Below are 21,758 nucleotides of genomic sequence, written 5' to 3' on the forward strand. Positions count from 1 at the left end.
AAACCGTGAACCAGAGATTTTGTAATATTGAATTAGAGGTGCAGTCGAGTAAGAGGGGGAACGGTGAGTCAAGAATTAGTGAGTTCACCCCAGGCAGTAGTCACCAGCTTTTTCAATAGTGTTGATAAAGGTGGCTAAAAGGCTGAAATGAAGAAGTGAGTTTTTATTATTTTTCTGAAGGTCAGAAGATTGACTCTAGATCTTTAAAGAAAGAGTGAAGAACTCCAAAGATAAGTGTGTGGCAACTCTGATGGACTCCTTCGGTACAGGTGAATTTATGATTAAGTATAGACAGGAGGGCCATCAGTTATTATCCATGGAACACCTGCCTGTCAGTTACTGTGCTACAGTATATCAATTCAAAGTTACTGTAACAATGACTTCGAAAAAGCAGCATTCTCCTGCGGCCATTCTGAACAACCTTATGAGCCTGTTGTCTCAGTTGAGCCGCAATAAGTATATAACTAAGTTTCCTGCTGGTCGTTTTACAACTTCTGACCTGCTATTTTTAATTGGTTCCTTTATTAATTTGATTTGGTTTAAGGCACTTTGTTTGAGATTGGTTAGTCAGGCTGGTTAGTCAGGCAGCTGCCAGGATTTGTGGTTTTCTAGTCTCATTCCCCCTACTGATTGCCTTCTGAGAGGTTGTGAGGCTTACTCATTCTTCAGCATGGGGGCAAAGAGGGGTTCCAAAAGAAAGCATGAGTATAGACTAATCTCCTGATGACAATGGAAGTGGGGGGAGAAGGAGTGTTTCAAACTTTACTTTAAGTTCCTTATCACTTTGGGGTAATGTCAGCCAGTGAGAGTCTGGGGCTGAATGAGTCAGCAGTGATAAAAGCCTTTGACTGTTAAAGACTGAAAAAAGAGAAAGAGGCATGGTGAGGACCATGAAGTTCTGGACCGGAGTGATTAGGCTTCTACTCTTCACACTAACCAGGTACAAGAACCCCCCTCGTCTGGCAAATCTATCAGAAGTGAAGACGTCAGGAAGGTGTTGTATCACAGAAGGGAAAACATTGGACTTCGCAAACTGTCAAAACTGAATGAGAATCAACATTTTTCCACGGTGTAACACACTGTTGCACCTGGCCCATTTTGCCTCTTTTCTCCTATTTTTTCCTGGCCTGTTTTTGTTGGATTTAGGACTCTGATCACTTTACCTAAGCTAACCAGTGCTAAAGTGTGCATGCTCTCTGTCTAAATTGTATTGGTGATTGGTTCATCCATGATTGGCCTATTTGATTTACTAGTAAGTCCCTGCTAGAGTGCACCAGGTGTGCTCAGGGACCGTAAATCTAATGCTACTAGTGGGCCTACAGCACTAATTGTGCCACCCACATGAGTAGCCCTGCAACCATGTCTCAGACCTGTCACTGCATTGTCTGTGAGTGTAATTTTAAACTTCCATTTCGGCCTGCCAAGTGCGCCGGCTTCGGTTGAGTTCCGCACACGTCCGTGGCGGCTTGGTGTACCTTCGTGAAATATTGGACCACGACTCCCCTGACCTGCTAAATCAAAAATACTGAAGCGCTTCTCTGCGCTCCCTCCCCGGTTCCGCAGCTCCGCTCCTGTTAGCGAGACGCTTAATTCACTCCAGTCCCCTCCGAAGTCTTACCTGGACACTTCGTGATCTACTCATCTGTCCACCCGGAACCCTCTATGACAGAGTCCCCCTTCCCCGGGCCTCAGCACTCCCTGAAATTTGCGACCCTGGTCCTGAGGATGATCCTAATTTAAAAAGGATCGAAACGTCGTCGACCTGTGCCCATCAGCTCTAAATCCTTTTGGCGCTCTTTGATCTTTTGGTTCTTTCAGAAAAAATTATTTGAAAACTATCAGATGAACAATTGAATAATTTGTTGTTTGGAACCTTTATCTTGTACATATTCTGTATATGCTGTGTTGCGCCCCTTGCTATGGTTTTCTTCACGTTGTCACTTGCGCCGTCACACCAATGTCACGAGCACATTGTACACCTTTTTCTTTAGGGTTGTTTTGGTATTTAGACCAAACAGTGCTGTTACAATTTGTTGACTCTTTCATTAATCTTCTCTAAATATATGACGCCTATGGGCGCATTAATCAAAGTATTTGCAGCCTCTTTTTCTCTCTGTGTGTTAGTAATGTCTTGTACATACGATTGCAAATAATCCAATAATTCCTGCTGAGATATTGTTGCAATTACATTGTTATTACCCTGATCTCAGTTTGGTCTACGGGTTATACTCCTGTGGTTTTTCTATACTTACTAAATAAGGCATATCCAGAAAATTAACTATTGCAATTCAGGCTTCCAAAAGACAATCTATCCTTTATATCTATTTACATCATTGAAATTTCTTCAAGATCTGGAGCAAGGGAAAAGTGGTAGGTAAAGGGGAACATGTCCATATCTTCTCTTTTCTTCAGGAAGGGTTTCAGTAGGCCTGACACTAGCTATTCTTGGCATGCAATGAGCATCTATTAAGCCATTTAGAGACCATTTAGGTGGGGTTGAAGACTGAATCTTATTCTTTATCCATGCTCAGGGGTTTCTCTAATTTTCTTCCTTCTTCCAGGCCTTAGGCTTCTAGCTGGAATTTACTTTAGTTTAGGAGATGTTAAAAATTCTCAATTTAAGCACTTATAGACATTCAAATAGTCTTAAGGTTTTCTTCCTGGTAGTAGATTTGAAGGCTGTAGAAAAGTCTCCACTACAGAGTTACTATATGATTAAGACTTTCTTCCTGGTGGTGATTACCTTGGTCAAAAGATTAGATGAATTGTTTCCACTTTCTTGTAAAGAGCGTTGCCTCCATATTTTTTTCAAATAGGAGAGTCTTATATTAGGACTTTCTTTGTCTCCAAAGTTTCTTCTCCTTTAATTTTTGGGAATTAATTTAATCTTCCCAAGCTCTTTCCATCCCCTTCCTTTTAGGAGGAGGTTGTGCTGCAAAATCTCGTTAGGAAGAGAGTTCTTTTGTACTACTTTGAAAGAGTCACCCCCAATAGTAAACCAGATGTTCTTTTATTTAACTTTGGCTCGGGTAAGAATGGGGTACAAAACTACTAATAAGGCCTGGATTCTCAGTTGGTCAGAGTTTACCGAACACTGTGCAAATCCCTGTTTGTGCAAGTTTGGAATTTGAAGTTGGATGATATTTACTGCACCTGTACTTACCTTGTGTGCTATATACCTCACCCTTCATTAAAGTACAGCAGGATAAACATGCTGAAATTTAACTGGGGAAAGAAAATGGTATTACCTGTAACATGCAAATGTTGCTGTATTTAGCACCAATAATTGCATGTTATTCACTAAAGACTCAGAATAGGAGCAATTTATCATATTCAATAAATTACAAACCTCCTGGTCAGATTATATACTATGCGATAAATTGCACCTAAACCTCCGCTCACTCTGAGTCAGGAAATTAGATCTTAAATCAGTGAGTTGAATCTTTGATTGCTTCGGCTTATCAAGTTCACAATATTCCCTGTCCTTTAAGGATTCAGGGAAAGTCTATGAGAGACATGTCTGTTTTCTGGACAGATTTGCAGAACTTTATTAGGCATTACAGACTCTTACTATGGAGTAATATATGAGTCTTTTTTGTATATTACATTCTTAAAACCTTTCAAATCGTAGCTTTTTTAAAAGTTGTCCTGGCTTTATTTAATTTAGGTATACCTCATACATAATGAGTAAAGTGAGGAAGTGAATAAATCGATGAGGTTTTAATTACTTGCCCTTAATTACACTACTCTGAATACATTCTTCACCATTTAAATCATTACTACCCCTCCTTTGCTGGTTGATTTTGAGGCAGACCCGAGGGACATGGGAGTTTTTTTCATCTAAATCATGTACAGAACAGGTTTGGATTAAGCATTCCTGTTATGTCACCTCAGGTGATTAAGGTGGGCCAACTGTTGGGATTTTGATTGGTGTGTTTTGATAATTGGGAGTGCTAGTCTGTAAAAGCTGACATGCCTTATAGGCAATGATTGTATGTAAATTCATTTTCTATCACTATCTATGACAGAATATATGCCCATTGTTTACCATTTTAGTAAATGGTTTTCTGTCATTTACAATTCCATAAACCTCTACCCATAGTTTAGTCTGCACATAATGAATGCTCATCATCTTATTTGTCATATGTTCTAAGCACATCAGTTAAAATACCACTACTACGCATCCATCAGTTAAAGCCTCATGAGTGCTGGTCATCTGTTGATGTCCTTTGGAATTCCACCAGATCAATTAATCTGCCACATAATTCCTACTTTAGTCTACTCAGGTTGCCTCTTACTGTACCATGGAGCTGACTGTTCATCAATTATTATTCCAAAAATGCAAGATCAACTGGACTAATCCATGGAGAAGGGACAGGCCTGCAAGAATGCACACATCTCAGCACAACCTGAGAACCATTTATCATTGTTCCTAACATCTCTAAAATCTTTGTTTGCGGAGACTCAGTTTACACAAATATAGCTGTATTTGTTGGGCATTCTTTATCAAAACTATTTGTTTACATATAAATGAGGTTTGTACTGGATTTGAACAGTTGTTTGTATTTAAAACAAAGGCTGTCCTTTAAATAGGAAATGCATTAGCTATGGAATTTCCCATACATACTTCAACATCTAATTACCCATTTGTATGTACCTACCAACATCTTTCTAAATAAAACATACTTCTCTTTGCACTACATTAATAAGTATTGTAATATATATCCATGTAATACTAGATATTTCATAAGGAGTATATTAATATCGCAAACTCTCTGTACTGAAATCAAAACGGTCACTGAATCTCGATTGCTTAGCATTTTTTGATGTGCCCTGAAATTATACATACTAAATATTTCAATTTCATTTATGAGATTTCACTAAACCTTATGCGATATCAAATCACGTAAAGTAGTTGGTAAACTGAATATAGCTTTCAACTGTTCGTGTTAAAGCCTATCATTTTCCACTGTTTTTCTGCATCAAAAGTAATAGAAGTCATTTCTGATATTGAATATATTTTCTTTACCATCATCTTCAAAACATTGTCTATTAAATTAAATGTTCCTCAAAATTCTTCTTAATTTATTGTGGAGTTTCTGCAGCACATGTATGTACTATAGCCACAGCTGTCCAGGTACTCAAATGTTGCTTCATTTTCCTAGGTTTACTTGGACCATTAAGAAAGATATTAACATTCATATTTTCATTAAAAGCATCTATGTGTTGCAACTGAGGACCCCTCGTAGGAGCAGGCCACGGCTAGTTAGCACACACATGATGTGCAGGCGCGTACACCACATCACCTTCTTATTGCTAGATATATGCTGATTGTGCCAAGACATTAGTACACGATCTAGGAATGAGGCAGCGGCTGGCAACCACTAACATGCGGGTCAATGTGTAATACTGCACATGGAACTGGGGGGGAGGGGTTGAGAACTGATCAGTTTATTACACACGTTTACGTTTCTTATTTCTCAACAGTTGATCAATGCAAAGTTTTGCCCTTCTTTTTGACCTCCTGTGAATCTTATAATGCTGCTCGACCGTATTTAGCGCCAATATAATCGACTACTCTAAGTCCTCACGTGTCAGGGTACCCAGGGATGGGCATGCAGCAGTGTATATGTTTGGGGGGACGTTTCAGACTGTAAGCCATGATATATTGGACATGTTCCTTGTCTCTCTTCCCTTCTCCTCTCCCCTCTCCTGCCCACCTGTGGGAGACCAATTGCAACTGTACTCACGAGTATGGTCTCTATAGCATCTTATATTGCCCTACGGGTACAAACGGACTGCACAAGCGCACAGATGCTGTACCTAATGTAATAGCCGCAACGCCTAACAGTGCTGGCATATGTACGTGTTCTTATGTACTGCATTATAAAATCAATAAAACAGATTTGCAAAAAAAGCTTCTAAAGTTTACAATGCCAAAACATTTACCCACTCTTGGCATAATTGACCAATATTCTAACTGTCAATATGTACGTCTGTTCTACCTATGATCAGTTTATAAGCTAATAGGCCAGTTACTGCTATAGCAAATCATTCAGAAGATTTATTTGTTTATGGTGAAATCCATACACAGGTTCTTTTTGATCCTGGAGATGCATTTTAAAAGTACCATTTTCAATCATTGCTTATATTTCGTGATCATTCAATGTTCTTACCCATTTCTAATTCAAGAAATGAGAATACATTTCTTTAGATGCTTCCGGAATAATAACTAATTTCCATCAGGGAAGTCTGCACACATTTATTTGTTGAAGTGTGCCACTCAAAAATATAAAATATTTTGTAATGTAACGTGCTGGTAACAATGGGCCCGATTCACAGAACTAACTTAAGACAAAATCCTAAACTTACTACCATTTTGGTATTCACAGAAGGCACTTACTCATTTTGGTATTCACAGAAGGCACTTACTCATTTCGGTATTCACAGAAGTTAGTAGTCCTAACTTTAGGACTCCTAAATGCTTTCTGTGAATACCGAAAGTCTTAAAGTTAAGATTTTTCTCAGTTTAGGAGCAGTAAAGTTAGGACTCCTAACTTTAGGACTCCTAAATGCCTTCTGTGAATACCGAAAGTCTTAAAGTTAGGATTTTTCTCAGTTTAGGAGTAGTAAAGTTAGGACTCCTAACTTTCCCTTTGTTAATAGTTGGTCTTCTTGTTGCATTAGATATATATTTTTTTTTAAATCTGTTTATTATTTTAAAGCATGGTACATCTCGCCGTCGTCTGTGATCGGCGTACAGACAAACATAAAACATTGTAACAACATTACAGTTCCGGGCTAATCACAGAACACAAAGTGCACTGCTAAAATACAGCAAACGTCCTGCGGCAGGCACGCAGTACCGACCAACTAGTAGCCACCACCTTGTTAATTTACCTGGGCACAGAAGGAGATCAAACAATATTCAATCAGCCTCATTCAGTGCCGCCTCAGCAAGAAAGCGTCTGAGCGGCTCCCAGATATCCTTGGGTCTGGAGGTGGTGGGCAGCTCCTCTGCATACAGTTCTAAGTTTTCCCGACAGTATACCATGTCCGACAACCATCCACACACCTTTGGTTTAGCTGCACTGTCCCATGTAAACAGGGTGCGCCGCTTGGCCAACAGAAGGGCAACCCTCACAAACCTGCCCACCAAACCCCTCAACTGAGGCACGGAGGTCAGCAGACACACCGCGGGTTCGCACGGAAGCTCAGCGCCAGTCATTTTGTGAATGTGATGTAGCACCTCTCTCCAGTACTCAGACACTGGCCCACAGCCCCACGCAAGATGCAGAAAGTCCGCAGCCCCCTGCCTGCACCGTCTGCAACGATCCGACTCCCTCAACCCCATTCTGTGTAGTCTGGACGGGGTATGGTATATTTGATGTAAGTACTTGAAGTGGATTATACGCAAGTTACCATTAGGGGTGAGGCGGCCCGTTAGCTGACAAATTCGCTCCCAGTCCTCAGTTGATATCTGGGGGACCAGCACAGCATTCCATTTTGCTAAACTACCATCGGGGCCATGAACCGTCTCCTCCTGTACTGCTCTGTATAATTTTGTGATTAGCTTCTTCCTGGACGGGGTCACCAGCAGCAGCTGCAGGGCTTTAAGTGTGGGGGGTTCAGCGGGGAAACAGGGGTAGTGATCTCTCATGGTCCGCCTGAGACGGTGGCAAGTGTACACAAACAGGGGTGTGGGGTTCTGTATGTATGCCAAGTCCCTCTGCTCTAGATAACGGCCCTGTGTGTAAAGGTCCTGCATATGTGTTATACCCGCTTCTTTAAGTGATGTGAGAGGGCCAGCTTCCTGCGCAACTGATAAGGCCGCGTGGTGCACCAATGGCAACGCCGGCGCATATAACGGTAGTCTCTGCGTTCTACGTCCAATCGCCTGCCAGGCCCCAATAGTCATGTCCAATGTGTTAATCTCAGTGCGCGGCGTGTGCCGGACAGTATGCGTTAGTATACCTCTAAGTGGGGTGGGATGGGCGTCCCCGTCTTCCACCGCCACATGTGGGACAAAGCTATGCGGTCTATACCAAAAATACGCATATTGCGCCTGTGCACACAGGTAGTATACATAGAAGTCCGGCGCCGCAAAGCCCCCCCTGTCATACGATAAAGTCAACGTTTTCCAGCTAATCCTAGGGTGTCTTCCACCCCAAATTAACCGCAGTAGTTGGGCACGCAGCGTTATGAAAAATTGTTGGGTCAGCCTAATCGGAATATTACAATATAAATATAGGAAACGCGGGAGAACAACCATTTTTATCACAGCGATACGATCCGCCAGAGACAAGGGGAGGCGCAGCCATCCGTCCACCTGTTGCACTAGTGCGTCATATGCCCTACCATAATTTTCCCGGATCAGCACCGCAGGATCACGGTGGACCCACACCCCGAGATATTTCACTGGTTCCGTCGTCCAAATCAAGGGATACTCCATGTGGGGCTGTGACGTGATCATCGTAAGCGGTATGACAACCGATTTGTCCCAATTGATCGCAAGTCCGGAGTACAAACCGAATTTAATGTATTCCCGGAGTACCGGAGATAGGTGTGTCTGGGGATCTCTAATGAACAACACCATATCGTCGGCATACATCGATATGCCCACCGGCCGGAGATTGAAATTTAGGGCGGCCGCCCTGTGACATTGCCGAATCTTGCAAGCCAGTGGCTCAAGGGCCAAGGCGAACAGGAGAGGGGACAGAGGGCACCCTTGTCTAGTACCTCGACCAATCCTAAATGGCCCCGACGTGTGGTTACCTACTCGCACCACCGCCGATATATCAGTGTATAAGAGCTGGATCCACCGTAACGTGACCTCTGGGAAACCAATCCTACGTAATACGCAAAACATATATTGCCATTCCACGGAGTCGAAGGCTTTGGCCGCGTCCAGCATAACAGCGGCTGCCGATAATTCAGGATTGAGGATATGAAACATGGAGAAAATAGTCCGCAAGTTATGGGAGGTGGACCTTTCCGGTATAAACCCGGACTGATCTGGGAGCACCAGACAGTTCATCAGGGGCTGCATTTTTGTGGCTAGAATCTTAGCTAGTATTTTTGCGTCTAGATTGATCAGCGACAGAGGACGGTAGGAGTCGCAACTGGATGATGGTTTATCCTTTTTGAGGAGAGTGATAATCATGGCTTGTCGCAAAGACGGGGGCAGGATGCCGGCCTCATGTGCCTCAGCATACATTTCCAAAATGTGCGGGGCAAGTAGATCAATGTACGCCTTGTAGAATTCGGCCGATAGGCCATCAGGCCCTGGGGCCTTATTGTTGGGAAGAGACATGATGGCGTCGCGGACATCGTTCACGTCTATAGGCAGGGATAAGTATTCCCTATGGGAGTTGGAGAGCCACGCACATGCTATGTCCGATAAGTAGTCTGTCAAGTCCGCCCCGTTCACCTCACCCTGTGTGGTATAGAGTGTCTTGTAACAGTCCTTAAATTGATCCACTATAGCCTGTGGCCTGAAGTGCTCATTACCGGCGGCATCCACTATTTTGTCAATCTGCTGATGATTTGCCCGAAAGTGCAGCTTAGCGGCCAAGTTCCTGCCGGGTCGTCCTCCCTCCCCATACGCCCTAGCCACGTGCCGCTTCCCCCTGTATTTTATTTCTGTGTCGGCTAGCTTTTCATATTCCGTAAGCAGTGTTTGAATGCGTGCAAGCACCGCCGTGGACGGCGCTGCGTAGTAGTCCCGCTCCAACCCTTCAAGAGCTTTCTCATTTTTTGCGAGCTGCCCCCTAAGATCTTTCAGAATACCGGCGGTGGTGCTAATGCAGACCCCCCGAATCGTTACCTTGAACGCCTCCCATAGTGACGCCTGACTAGACACCGAGCCTGTGTTTTCAGTGAAGTAGTTCACGATGGCCTCCCTAATGGTGTCTGTGTATATAGGATCCCGCAGTGCCTCCGCTCGAAAGCGCCAAGTGAAGGGTCGGTGTGGGTTAGTAGGGATTCGCAGATGTAAGTATACCGGGCTGTGATCCGATAGTGTGCGCGGCAGATTGTTGACGCCGATCACCCATCTATTTGTCTCCTCACTCAATAGCCAGTAGTCCAGCCGGGACCAGCTGTTATGGGCCGGTGTGATGTGCGTACCCATGCAAGCCTGCTCATTCCGCAACCTCCAGACATCCACCAGCCCCATCTCCGCCATAGCTTCACGGACACACTGAGCCACTTTAAGCGTGCGAGCTCCCGCCGGGTTAGACTTGTCAACTTGGGGGTTGAGATGTGTGTTGAGGTCACCTCCCCATAGCACCGCAGCCTCCGGCCAGGAGCGCACCTTAGCAAGCATCTGTGTAAAGGGGAGTGGGTCATCCACTACTGGACCGTATATATTCAGGATCGTAACATAAGTCATGCCCAGCCTGCCCTGCACTGCCGCCCAGCGTCCCTCTGAATCAGTAGCGGTGTGTGTTGGTAGGAATGGGATACCCTTTTTGACCAGTATAACCACTCCCCGCGCATAAGCCGAGTATGAGGAAGCGAGCCGAAACCCTGCCCATCTGTGAGCCATCGCAGTCTCTGCATGTTTAGTGAGATGCGTCTCCTGCAGTAGTGCAATCTGAATGTTATGCCTGTCTAAGTAGTGTAACACTTGACGTATTTTTTTGGGGGTGTTAAGCCCACGGACATTCCAAGTCAGGCATCGGCAGTCGTCACCCATTGTCTGTATGCACCAGCACAGCTCCAGAGCCTACCGCCACACTACGCTCCGCATCACAACACGCATCTCGCTTCATCTTCTCAGCAGGCACATCAATTGACGTCCCCAATCGCATCCGGAACTGTATTGAACACCCACCCCCCACCCACTTCAGCAACCCAACCTTGCCAAAGACAAACCCCAATTTCGCACACAGAAAAACAAAAACAAAACCAAAAACAAACCCCGGAGGTAGCAATACCAAAGAAAGGTGGGGAGCACCCATCGGGGGAACGTGTTGGCTGCGAATACCTCCCAGTCTTTTGGGGAGGGGCCGCCATACTGTGGCTAATGCTCTCCGTGGGTATCCCACCATCCAAAACGCCTCGCAATCATCCATTGTGCAACTCGAGCTCCCCTAGTACAGCGGTGAAACGTCATCATGAGGGAAACAGCCAGGGAGCCCCAGCCGCCCCCCCGCATCACAGCAGCCAACTGGCGGAGACAGCATGCACACGGCATCGAGACATGCCCGTTACTAGATGTGAACACTTGCCCCGCTGCAACGCCCCAGAGTAAGCACCAAACTGGTGCACATGAGTCAGAACAAGTGCAATACGAGTACATCGCAGGTATCAACATGTGTAACCCAGTAAGCATCCCACGCATGTCGGCCCCCCAGCAGTCTGGTAGATCAGGCCCAGGGCAAACTCAGCAACGGTCCATCAAAGTAAAAGGGCCACAGTCAGTCCTCAATCTCGGAAGTGGAAGCGGAGGGCTGCCGCCCCCTTCTCAGCGACTTGGCGTGGTCCATGGCTGCTTTCGGGTTAGTGAATATCTTAGCGGCGTCATCCTTGCCAATCCGAAGACGCGCTGGATATAACATGGCATAGGGGACCTGTTCCTTCATGAGCAGCTTCTTAACGCCGAGAAATTCTTTGCGGGCAGCTTGAACCGTGGCAGTAAAGTCTGTGAAAAAGGAGAGGACATTCCCCTGATAGGTGATCGTGGTTTTCTGACGAGAGACACGGAGCAGTGCGTCCCGATCTCTGAAGTTCAGCAGTCTAGCTATAATGGGGCGCGGTGGAGCCCCCGGAGGCGGACGCGCATTTAAAGACCTGTGGGCGCGTTCAACAGCAAACATGGTGGAGAGATTCGCAGGCTCACAGATATCTCGTATCATCGTTTCGATGTAGTCCTCCAGACGGCCCACATTGGTGGACTCCGGCAGGCCTAAGATTCGTACGTTATTGCGCAGAGAGCGCGCCTCAATATCCTCATTCTTGGCCTGTATCACCGCCAGCAGCCGTGCCATTTCCGCAGTCTTATCGGAAACCTGTTGGAGACCATCTTCATTGTCCGATATACGTTGTTCCGCCTCGCCCAGGCGCACCCCCTGCTTGTCCAGCCTGGCGGAAATGGAGTCCATGCGTCCACTAAGAGCCTCTATTTTGCCATCGATGGACTGCAGGCTGGCCTGGATCGCCGCCAGTGTCGTTTCCAGAGTCGTGGGGCCCAGCGCGGCAGACTCCAGCTCCGTGTCCGGCGTCACGGGCCGCGAGGGTTTCCCCCCTTTGCGGGGCTCGAACGTGAGCCTCGGTTGTGTTTTGTCCGATTTGCCCATGGTCAAGACCTGACCGAGTGAAGCAGCGGGGGCAGGAGGGGCCGGCAACGCACCCCCGGAGCAGCGGGGAGCAGAACACAGGCCAGCAGCAGGACTCAACCAGGGCCGGAGGGGGGGGGGGGGGACGGCTCGAGGACAACTCCTCTCCGTGCACACCAGTCAGTTCCAATCGGCCCGTGCGCCTCCACCACCCCCAGGTGACACCACAGGCCCCACGCGGGAAGCCAGCCGCATGCACTCCACAAATGTCCAGATCTGTCCCACAAGTCGCAGCACTCCAATCCCTCCAGAGGCGTGTATGGCAGGGAACCTTGCAGGGCGCCAGGTCCTACGAAGGACGTAATGGGGTATCTCGCTGAGCGGCCGGCAGCCCGCGTGCGCCCTGCCCCCTCCACTCGCAGCTCCCATGGTCACCTTTCTTCTCCGTGGACTCCACGTGCGTAGTCGCTCCAGCAGGTGTGCCCGCACAGCAGCGCGAGCAGGGCACGGGGGGGGGGAGCTCGCCGCCAGCCACAGGGCCCACTCACCCGTCCGAAGCCGGCAGCTCGCGTGCAGCTCGCACCGCCCACCTCACCTCCGCATCCGCCAGGCCACCACTCGTCTTCGCCGCTGCGGCGGTAGGGGAGTCCCAGGTCAAACGCCGTCACTGCCACTCTCCGTCGTCTCCGCACACAGCACCAGCTTCAGGTATGGAGCGCAGGGCCCCCAACTCGCCGCTGATCTACGCCGCCTCGTCTGCTCCGCACACCGCAGCCGGCTACCAAGATGGCCGCCGCGACCGGCGCGACTCTCCGATCGCAGCCTCAGACCACGGATCTGCCTCCCTACAGAAGTCTCCGCCAGCACAGCGTCCGGAGCGTCAGTCCTCCAGTCGGGCGTTAGGCGATGGGCACCCAGAGAGCAGGATAGTGTAGGATAGTTACGGCGGCCGGCGGAGCAGCACTACAGTGCGGCCATCTTGCCGCGCGCCAAGCCACGCCCCCTTGCATTAGATATATGTAGATACCAGACGGCATATCTGGTGTAGCAGGATATCTGCTAATGATTTTCCACCCCAAGATGAAGGTCAGCATTGTACATTGAAGCATGGAGGCAAAATGTCATCTAAATCTGGGTGAAAATTATGTGGATTTGAACAGTTCTTAGGGCCAGATTATGAGTTCAGCGGTTTATGGGACTTCCGAACCCTTGATGGAGGCGCGGTGGTGGTCATGGACCGCCGCACCAGTGGTCCGACCACTCTGTAATGACTATGGTGGTCGGGCCGTTGTGAGACTGCTGAGGCCGCAGGGGAACTGCGATCCCCAGTGGTCTTGAGGCCATAATATGCTTGGTGGTTCCGCTGCAACAGTGCCAAGCGTTTCATGGCAATGGGTCCCCTGTCGCCTCAGGCCCATGGGATGCATGCCGGGGAGCACATGATGTGCCCCCCTGTGTGCATGGACCCCCTTCCTGCATGGCATGGATTGTCTATGCCATTCAGGAATGGGCTTTGGTGTTCCCATTGCAAAGCCATTTTAAAAGGCATCACCATGGGAATGCCAAAGGACTGTCCGCCAGACTACAAAAATACTCGTAATGTGGCGGACGACCGGTGGCCCTGTTTGGCGGTCCTTGAGCGGGGAGACGGCGTGGCAGCCTGCTCAAGGACGGCCAAACTCATATTCGGACCCTAAATCTGATGGTCTAATTATTCCCCAAAAACACCATCTTGCAGTAGGGAGCGGCTAGTATTTTTGTTATGATATTTCTCTACTTAGTCTATGCATTTCACTTTGATTGTTTGACTGTCTGATAATCATAGCTGGATTCTCTATTTCTGAAATGTATACTCCATGCACCATCCTTATATTATAAGCACTATTAATAATCAATTTATTAATGTGATTGATGGTAAAGCAAGCCACATGTATGTCTAAGGCAGTTACATTTATTTTCTTTATACTATTCTTAAGTCTTCTCCATTTACTTTGCTATTGATTCCATCTCTTAGCATAAAATTTATTGCCCTCTGTACACCTGACAGGTTTTGGACCCATGATCTACCATTGTTAACACCCACAAAGTTAACGCTTTTTTAATGTACTGTTGGCTCTCTCTATGACCTTCTGAACTGGGCCAATAGGGTAAGGAATCAGAGGGCTAACCCCATCATGGTAAGTGCTCAGCTCAGCTAAAGATAAAAGCTGCCCCCTGGTCAGAATGAAATGTATGAACCCCACCCATTGCTACAAAGCCTTCCCACAGCAAATGACTGGGCTAGAAATCTCTGTAACTGCCCGTGCGATAATTTGTCCACTCAATCCACTTTGCACGTAATCTGTTTTTGTAAATTTTATTCGTTCGAAAGATCACGATGGATTAAGCCATTTTAAAAAAAACATGGTTCATGGAGACAATGTCGCCCAGCCTTATTGTTTTTAGTTTCTCTAAACGATGAATATAGTGTGTCAATCATGCTGGGTTTTTTAAAAAGTATTATAAGGAAAAGGAAAAGTTTAATCAATTTTTAGAGTAACTTTGTATGTATTTTAAAATTGTTATACTTGCCTTTGTAATGAACCTGCTGCTTTTATGACTTCATGAATTTTGAATTCGAATAAAGTATATTTATTTATTATTGTTACAAAGCCTAACAAGTCTTTTTATGACTGCATGAGCCATAGTCTGGCATTGAGGCAGCCCGTTTCCTTGCTCCAATTACTTCCAAAAGGGTGCTTTTGAGGGTCCTGACCCTCTGCCTTCTCCCCTGCACCTCTACAAAACTCTGGCTTCTATCTCCACGATCCAATGAAGAATATGGATAGCACTTATCAGAGGATTGATATCTAGCTGGAACTCTTATTTCAGAGTGTTTCATCGGTGCTCTTCATCTTTATGATGCAATTATGACTTAATTTTTGATCCACCTGTGCATTCATATTTATCTCTTTTCTCCAGGATCATTGCATCTCTGGTTTTATTTCCTTCACCTGATTATCATTCATATCTCATTTTCTAATTGAGGTCATTGAGGCCTCAGCCCTACAGTGTCTCTTACATTATAGACATAAACTTTTGATATAATTTTCGGCAATTCTAATGTTTTCTGATCTTGTGGAGTGGCACAATCTTTTTCACAAATAGCTATTAATGCTGCATCAATTTTACTATTTCCAAGACCAAACTCAGCGACTCTTTCTTTATTCCCTATACGTTTCATCTCTAAACCACAAAAGGTGACGCTCTTTGTTTCTCTTGAATTTGCTGCAATACTTTTGGCTATAATACAATTGAGCGGATACAATGCGTAGTCATTAGGACTGGGGGAAATGTTAATTACGTTGGGTAATCAGAGCAATTTTGGTAATTTCACGTTACTCTTGTGATGTGAAATTACAGAAAGTTGGCAAACATGCCTGTTTGCATAATAATTTTGAGTAATTTGGCACAAAAATGCTTCCCCGAGGACAAGCAGACAGAAAGCGAGCAGCTGCTGGATGCTGCTGTTCTAAAATTTAGTACTATTTTCTAAGCATGAAATGTAATCTCTGGTTTATTTTGGACTTAAAAAATAGCTCTAAACGCAGGTTTACATTTCTCATCTAATTCTGCATGATCTTGCATAACTTTTGCTTTGATTTTACGTAATTACGCTACAAGTGTTACGCCCACCCCTTGTACTCATTTTGTGAGTTCCTAATGACTGAGACTGTTGCACACTCTGCATCATACCCATTGGTAAACAGATGTTAAATATTCAGTGTTTATCTTGTGACATGGAATGGGGAAAAACTGCCTTCAATTGGTTTATTTTGATCTAATTCCGTTTGCTTGGGCAGCGCCCCAATGTAATTTTTATTGTTTGTGGATTAATAGTTGTATCTTGTGAAGGTGTGGGTATTTGTAAATCCTCTAGTACCTTAAAGTTGTAATACATACTGCCCCAATTGCAAATATATGTTTATATTCTCAGTAAGCATTTACCTTGTTTCTGCAATAGAGAGGCAGTCACGCTCTGGGTGTGGCATGTGTTTAGCGAATATTGAGTAGGTGTGTTCTGACATTGTAAGCTGCCCCAAATATACTCTTTCCACTGAAACAATGTTAAATGCTTAATGTAAGTTAAGGGAACTTCAATGAACACAGATGGACCACATTGAGATGGAGGGTCAATCTAAAATATTTTGTGAATAGCCCAGCTGTATCTGCAGCTTCTAACTCAGTTCAGGAATAGAACACTTCATTAATAACACTAGGTTTACTCCAACCACTAGTACTAATTCTACCCCATTCATGGGGAATCCCCTAGCTGCCAAACGAGCAGCAAGTGTAGGACCGATATTGTCTGGAATCTCTACTTCTTATTCCATTGCTTCTGATTGTCCAGCTATTGTTCAAAAAGACTCACATTCAGTATTTATGATTAAGGCTGATCCTTTGCTTTTGGTAAGCTCTTAACAAACCTCAAGGGGAGTAGGGGGGTGTCACGCCTATCTTTGAGGAGGATCACTAAACACCTTCAGACGTTATATAAGTTAACTACATCAGGGATGCAAGTCTTTTAAAGATCTTTACAGTTTGAACCTTACCCTGAGCCACCGAGTAGCGCACTTCCCGAAATGTGGCGCACATCAGGATAGATTTTCTGAGCTTCTAGGGGTATTTGCTTGCCTCAACTCATCCCTCTCCCCACTTCGGAGAAAAGGAAAACAGACAGGTGTCTCTCACTCTTCTTTATCGTGAGTTAGACTCATCTACATTTAGAGTGTTAGGAGTCAGACAACCCTGTCAGAGATATTCTTATCTGTAGGGGTACTTCTTGTTGCGCAGGCCCATAACCTGATCCATGAAAGTAGCAGACACACACAGCAAAGGGTGCTTAAAATCATTAGTCATTCGTTATGTACAATCAGCACACAAACCTTTTTATTTTTTTATATTTTATTGTCCTCATTCCGCCATGGCGTCTGCAACTCTTTGACCATTTGGCACTCTCTTTCCGTCTTGCAGTCCATTGCATTCACTCGCCACAAGCCTCCCAGGCTCTGGTCTTATCAGGGGTAGCACTAACCCACCTCCGGGTCCATGACCTGGTGTATTCATAGGAGTTTATTTAGATGTTTTTCCAGCAGCCCTACGTAGTGTCATGGATGTTAACCTGACCATTTCTTAAAATCCTCCCAGATTTCCCCTGACCGTGGTGAGTTGCATTTGATATCCATATTGCTAGTCCACTTGACCACTTTTAACCACTACGCAGGGTGTTGGGGAGCAGAATCTAACCAATGTTTACAAATCTCCCACCTGGCCAGAAGCAACAGGTAGAATGCTAAGCCCCTTTGCTTACTATTCAAAGTGTTGAGCGTAACATTGTCCACCCGAAAGAAAACCAAGGCCTCTGTCAAAACTATATGTGCCCCTAAAGTATTCCTCAAAGTGGTTTCCGCAATCATCCAAAATTCTTGCAACTTGGGGCATGAAAAAAAGTTGTGTACATCGTTCGCTCTTGGGAATCTCCTACAACTGGTAATCGGCTATACCACGAACGTAGCCACTTTTTGGGGGGTCCAATACAGCCTATTAATTACACAAAAAAAGTGGTGACGTTTAAAACTCGCAGGCGCGACTATTGAGTATAATAATTTTAGAGAGTCCATCCAGAGAAATTGTATATTTTCTTCCTGGAGTACATCAGACCAAATTGCATAAGGGGCCTCCAATTTCCTCTTCCTCTGCCTCCAGAAAAAACCCATACCACTTTACTACTTCTTTACTTTTCGGTCTTGAAGGAGGATCTCCTCCCTACAAGCTGTTCCAAACCACAATGTAAGCTGCATATATTTAAACCTAGACAGTCTATTGCCCGTCTTTGTGCTCAATTCCTCCGAGGGTAACAAACCTTCCTTGGATATCAAGTCTCCTCATTTGGATATCCCAGCTTGTTTAAAGGGAAACTTAGTCTGTCCCGCAGGCATGCTGGTGTCCCAGGGGAATCCCAAATCAGTGCGAATTCGAAATAATACTCTATGTTTAGCATCTTCCTTATTCCACACCAATGATTCTGTGCGGTTTTTAAAACCTTTAACCTAACTTTTTTGAAGAACTTTTGGGCTCCAAATGTATATAAAAAAGCTACTGGTCCAAACTCTTTAATCATTTCCCCCAATAGTGAGCCCCAGATCGAAAAGTCAGGCTCCCCCATAAGCATACAAAAGTTTTTGAATTTGAATGCCATACAATAGAGGCTATGGTCCGGGAGGGCCAACCCACCCTTCTTATGATGACTTCTTAACTTTTTCCAAGTAAGTCTTACCCCCCGAGATGCCCAGATGAAGCTAATTATTTTCCCCTATATTTTATTTATTTCCTCCTTTGGGAATCTAAGTGGGATACAGTTGAAAAAATATGTCAGCTTCGGGAGTATAGACATTTTGATTAGATTGACCCTCCCATAGATTGTTAATGGTAGGTTCTTCCACCTGGATAATGACCTATTGACCTCCCTGGCCACACTCTTCAAATTACGTAATGGAATCACATCAATTTTGTTGACTATGACAATTCCTAAATATTTTACCACCTCACATACTCTACCTCCCCAATCCTCCACATTTCAACACATTACCTCAGTCTTAGAGATGTTCACTAGGGACCCAGATACTGCCTGTATTCTTTTGTCAGCTGTTCCACCCTAGGTAACGTACGTGCTTGGTCAGAGGTATAGATAATTAAATCGTCCGCATATAAAGCTATTTTACTGCGGGAGGGTAGTAGATCTATAGGGGCTATCTGATCATCTCTCCTCAAAATATACGCCAATGGTTTGATATATATGTTGAGCAGGAGGGGCGACAGAGGGCAACCTTCCCTCGTCCCTCTATAGATATTGAAACTCTTCGTCAGCGAGCCATTTAGAAGGATTTTGGCTGTTGGGCACTCATATAACCTTCGTAGTGCTGTAACGAAACCAGCACTCAAGCCCACTGATCTCAGGACTGCCCATAGAAATGCCCAGCTGACCCGATCGAAGGCCTCGGCAGCGTCTATAGTGATCACTACCAGGGGAATCAAACGCTCAACTGCTAGATCTATAATCCCTATTAATGACAATGGAAGTTCTTGGATTTGCCTTTTTGGGACAAAGCCCTTCTGATCCATGTGCATCAGTTGGGGGGCCACCTTTGCCAAACTCACTGCCAAAATGCCGGTGTACATTTTATAATCTACATTTAACAAGGAGATTGGCCGGTACGAGTCAGCCTTCCTAGGGTCCGTTGTGGCGTTTAGAATCAGAACAATTACGTGCACCAGTACACCAGTGCAGGGCTACTAACCTATGGAAGTAAGATCAAGGCACTGGGTAGGCTACTATTTTCTATTTCACTGCCCAAGATAGAGGACTTCCTCAGAGCATTCATCTAGAGAAATTGACATAAGCCTGAAGCGATCCAAAAGGTTATTCAAAGCATATCCTTATATTTAGGTCGAACCAGATTTAGAAATGTTTTTTTACAGTGTCATTAGTTGCCTTAGAAGTAGGATTTATGTGCCTTAGTAATTTCTCCTGAATTACCTTGTTACACTAATGAACAAGCATCTGATCTCTATGCAAGGATTTGTGCTTTCAAATTCAGAATGAAATGACAAAATTCTTAATGAAGCAACATACAATTAAATGAGTTCATTACGTAATTGATCACGAGTATTGTATGTGTGTCTATCTATAACCACATGCGGATACTCAGGATAATTAGCTTTTATGTGATCAAGAGCTTCAACAAACTCATTGGAATTTCCTGCAGAAATGCCTCTGGGGGAGAAGAGGGAGTTGAAAAAACTGGCAAATGTTCACAAATTCTTTGTTTGCCTCTCTAGCAAGTAAATTCAATAAATCAGCCTTTTTCCTTTCTTTATCAAATGGTTTCCCTTCAATGGCAATTAAATAATTAGAAGAGAGTTCAAATCGTTTTTTCCACTTCATTTAGGGTACGCCCAGGGAATCTAAAAATATTAGTGGATGATTGCATCTTTGCATAGAGAAGTAAGAAAAACAATGAGGTGGGAAGAAGAAGATGAGAAATAAGGTTGAGGTGTCCCAGACAAGCGTTAAGAGGTTAACAATGATCAAAACTACGACCAATATACACTGTAAAAAGGTATGGCAAAATACAACAATATCAGTTAAAAGCATAATTTACTGGATTGAGGGGGGACATATAGGCATGAGTCATGGTGAGGGGGTGCTACACATTTGATTTTCTCTTTTCTTGTGGTGCAATATCAGTCTATGATGCTCCAATTAATTTTTCACATTTTCTTGTCGCAGAACCTGTGGTGCTCTGCACATGATCTCTTTTGTCACCAGTTTTGTTTAACATCTTTTGCCAACTTCTGGCAGCAATAAATGCATTATTCTGCTTTATCTTCTATCCTTTAAGGCAACAAAGTGACTGCCTGGTGTCTGGATGGTAATCCTGATCATTGCACTTTGACACTGATAATATGCCTTGTGTGGTCTCAGGCCAGAGTGGCTTAAAAGCAACGCTAGGCAATGCCAGAAAAAGTGAGATTCTTGTAGTTAGTTTTTGGATATTTTTTTACCACCTTCATTGCACTGTCATGGCGAGCTACCAACGTTAAATTCTGTAATACAGCTCAATGGTAACATGGCACCAGTGGCCTTCAAATATTACAATTCCACTTTAATTATTCTTACTCCAAAAGAATGAAATATCAAATATACTTACCACTACACAGCTGCTGCGCTTTTGTTACAGGAGGCAGATATTGCAGCACTGCTGCAAAACCGGCTCCGAGTAACAAAAACAGCCTCCACTAGTCAAAATCCGGCCTCCACCCTTCAGGCCCACCAGGAAGAAGCCCGGTGCCCGCTACGGCCATTCTGGTCCTGCCTTTATTATTCACATGTATCTTCATCAAGATACCAAGGCCCTTAATACCCTCAGAATTTCCCTGGTTTGAAATTACTATTAGTGGGGGTCCTGGTAATTCTGGAGACAGGGTAATAATGCATAACAAGATTTGGGAGAATAACATGGGGAACCTGTGTTTCCAGGCTGATTTCTCTGTGGTTTCCCCCAGTGTTTCAAAGAGAGGCTTAGTCTGCTTCCACAAGCAGAAATCTCTTTGATGAAACACCACATCTTCTAATTTTGATAGGCCCTGTAATTCCTGTTCCAGAACCACTGGAATTATTGTGCTGCTCAGAATGAGCATTTATTTGCACATTATATTGGCATGCAGTCTAGCAAGTCATTTTCCCTTTTCTTTTGTGCCGAAGAACAAGTTTTGTCCCTTTTCCCCTCTTTTTTCAGCTTCTCAGTTTTTGTTGTCTTAGTCCTATATATTTAGCCACATTGGTTGAGATCGGCATCCCCCTTGCATTGCTCTGAACACATTCCATATGTAACACTGGGAAGATCAGATTGATTAATTTGAGATCTGTGAATTCAG

General features: G+C 44.8%; 1 protein-coding gene across 1 annotated transcript in view; it reads right to left on the reverse strand.

Moving 5' to 3' along the window:
- Positions 1-21,758, reverse strand: part of ITGA4 (integrin subunit alpha 4) — a 466,594-nt gene that overhangs the window by 218,466 nt on the left and 226,370 nt on the right. The gene's annotated exons all lie outside the window — the stretch shown is intronic.

The sequence above is a fragment of the Triturus cristatus genome, chromosome 3_1, assembly GCF_964204655.1.
Source record: "Triturus cristatus chromosome 3_1, aTriCri1.1, whole genome shotgun sequence".
NCBI classification, from domain to species: Eukaryota; Metazoa; Chordata; class Amphibia; order Caudata; family Salamandridae; genus Triturus; species Triturus cristatus.